The sequence below is a fragment of the Onychomys torridus genome, chromosome 5 (assembly GCF_903995425.1).
Source record: "Onychomys torridus chromosome 5, mOncTor1.1, whole genome shotgun sequence".
In the NCBI taxonomy this organism is placed as follows: domain Eukaryota; kingdom Metazoa; phylum Chordata; class Mammalia; order Rodentia; family Cricetidae; genus Onychomys; species Onychomys torridus.
In genome coordinates this window covers 26,059,220-26,062,407 of record NC_050447.1, presented here as the reverse complement: position 1 = coordinate 26,062,407, position 3,188 = coordinate 26,059,220, and the positions used below count along the sequence as shown (strand labels likewise).

Sequence of the window (3,188 nt, the reverse complement as noted above, 5' to 3'; positions counted from 1 at the left end):
ATACCATGATAGAGGGAGACATCATGGGGATAGGGGGAAACCAGGTACTAGGGAAGTTCCCAGGAATCTACAAGGATAACCCCAGCTTAGACTAGTAGCAATAGTTGAGAGGGTGCCTGAACTGGCTTACCCCAGTAATCAGATAGTGACTACCCTAACTGTCATCACAGAGCCTCAATCCAGTAACTGATGGAAGCAGATGCAGAGATCCACAGCCAAGTACCAGGCTGAGCTCCAGGAGTCCAGTTGAAGAGAAAGAAGAGAAGTTCTATGAGCAAGAGGCATCAAGATCATCATGGGGAAATCTACAGAGACAATCAAACTAAACTAGTAGGAACTCATGAACTTTAGATCTACAGCTGTGGAGCCTCCGTGGGACTGGACGAGGTCCCTCTGCATAAGGGAGACAGTTGTGTAGCTTAATCTGCTCAAGGAGCCCCTGGCAGTAGGATCAGGATCCATCCTTGGTGCATGAGCTAGCTTTTTGGAGCCCATTACCTACGGTAGGACACCTTGCACAGCCTTGATGTAGGGGGAGGGTCTTGGACTTGCCTCAGCTGAATGTATCAGACTCTGCTTACTCCCTATTGGAGGCCTTATCTTGTTGGAGGAGGGAATGGAGAGTGTGTTGGGGAGAAGGCTGGAGGGCTGGAGGAGAGAAGAGAGGGGAATCTGTGGTTGTTATGTAAAATGAATAAAATATTATTTAATTGAAAAAAAGAAAACCTTCATTGTATACCCAAGGACTGTGATCACTCCAGGTGCCTGTAGTACCTGCTCCACATTTCTTTGAGTCTTTGTTGTACTTGATGTTCAGAAGGCTGTGAGCATGTAATGTTTAGACTGCAAAGAACAAACAAACTGCACATCACATTAACTTAACTTCATTGAACTCAGGGGATTTTGATTGGAAGAAAAGTGGGCAAGTAATCAAGGATGGGAATGAAGATCCAAATTTCCTTTGTTAATTTACTGTCTTCTGCTCTTTACTAGTCTTTTCTATGAAGGTATTGTGATTTAAATGTTAGATGCTTCCCCACAGATTTACGTGTTTGAACACTTGTTCTCTAGCTGGTGAAGGTATCAGGGTCCAATCCAGCTATGCTTGAGCCAGTCAAGCCACTGTTGCTACACTCCCATGAGCAAGGTCAGTCTTGAGGACCATACCTCCACAGAGGAAGCAGATGAGTTCAACCATGTCCCCAGTTGAACCAATAGTTGCTTTTCCTGAGAAAGAAGTTAAAACACTGGAGGAAGATGAAGAAGAACCTTTTTAAATATGTGAACAAATTATACTAGTTTGCTTCAGTGAATGACTTCCCAGAATGGAAGGAGCAAGGCACCAGTGATGTAAAGCTTCTGAAGCATAAGAGATAGGGATCCTCCATCTTCTCATGAGGGGGGGACAGACCCTGAAGATGTGTGCCAGCCACTATATCACACTGATGATAGAGCTGAAGCCTGATGCTGGCAGTGACCACACCTTGGTCTAGAATACACATACCACCTTTGCTGATGAGTGCCCCAAGTCTGAGTTGCTTGGCATCTGCTTCCTAAATGATAAGAATCCACAAAAGATGGAAACAAAGTTTGAAGAATGCAGGAAAGAGATTGAAGAGAGAGAAAATAAGGGAAGGCGAAAGTGATAATGACAAAAAGGTGGCTGAGAAGCTGGAAGCTGTTTCTATGAGGGAGCCTAAAGAGAAACCTGAGAAGTAGCAATGAGTAATCCTCTGTCTTTTGCCTTTTTCTTTTTACAGATTTGCCCCACCTTTAAGGTTTGTTTTTATTCTGTTTTGTTTCTATGAAGGACTTTATAAAGAACTGAATTCCAACCTTCAGATTGCTTTTAAATTCTTTTTCCTCCCTAAGTTTTGACACCATGGAACGTGACTTCAGAAGTCCATTCCCCAGTCATGAAATTGTACTCTGCTAACTTTTCCATAGAGGAAACACGTATTTATATTCATCAAAAATAATGAATTAAAACTGCCTTTGAAAACCTGAAAAAAGAATTGTGACAAATTTGACAATTTTGCTTTAGTATTAGACCTTTCTGCTGACAGAGATCTTTCAAGTTTTAGTAGGATTTACACACACACACACACACACACACACACACACACACACACACAGACAGAGAGAGAGAGAGAGAGAGAGAGAGAGAGAGAGAGAGAGAATTAGAACATCAGTAGTACTGTTAATAAATTCATAAATCTATATTATAAGTAACAAGTAATTTGTAGTATTTGGGTGAGACCGGCAAGATTGCTTAGTGGATACAAGTGCCTGCTGTCAAGCTAAAGACCTATCTCCAACCAATCTTTGTAACCTAGACATTGAAAAGAGAGAATCAGTTCAAGAATGTTGTTGCCTGGCCCTCCAGAGATCTGACATGGCACACAATGTCAGTACTCATATACACACACATAAGTAAATTTCAACAAAAATTTAAAATTATAGCATTTGTGTCATTGATAGTCTATAATTAGATCTACTAAAACTGGACTTGAGATGGTAATTGAATTGTAAAATTATGAAGTTGAAGCATTTATGGACTTCTTATTTTATTAAAGTTCTATTCTATTTTTATTTATATCTTGTGTGTCTTCATGTAGGAATTTGAAAGTGAACTCACATGCCTTCAGAGGCCAGAAAGGGCCTTTTGATACCCTTGAACTGGACTAATAGACATTTATGTGCCAACTGCTTTATGTGCTGTAAGCCAAACTTGGGTATTCTGTAGGAGCAGTATGAACTCTTGACCACTGAGCCACATCACTAGGTGCTAATACACACACACACACACACACACACACACACACACACACACACACACACACATACCACACCACACCACACCACACCACACAAACTTTAATATGCACCCATATAGGTATATATTTAAGAATTTATTTTAAAAGTAGAAATGGTCTAATTTGTTTCCTCTCTTCATTCTAATTCAGTTTTTGAAGAAGAAAAAGAAACTCTACCAAGCACTAAGAACTACATAATTATCTGATTTAGAAAAGGAGATGCATAAGCTACAGCTAAGGGTGAAATTAAACTTTTAAACTTATTTTATGGAGTGGTTAATCTTCATTGTGAGCTTAGCTAATTTAGGAAGCACTTACTAACTCCACCCCTCTTTGTGGCTGTGAGGACATTTCCAGAAGAGCTCAGCTGAG

General features: G+C 40.4%; 1 pseudogene; it reads left to right on the top strand.

Moving 5' to 3' along the window:
• Positions 1–1,138: 1,138 nt before the first annotated feature.
• Positions 1,139–1,719, top strand: LOC118584540 (annotated as a pseudogene).
• Positions 1,720–3,188: the final 1,469 nt, after the last annotated feature.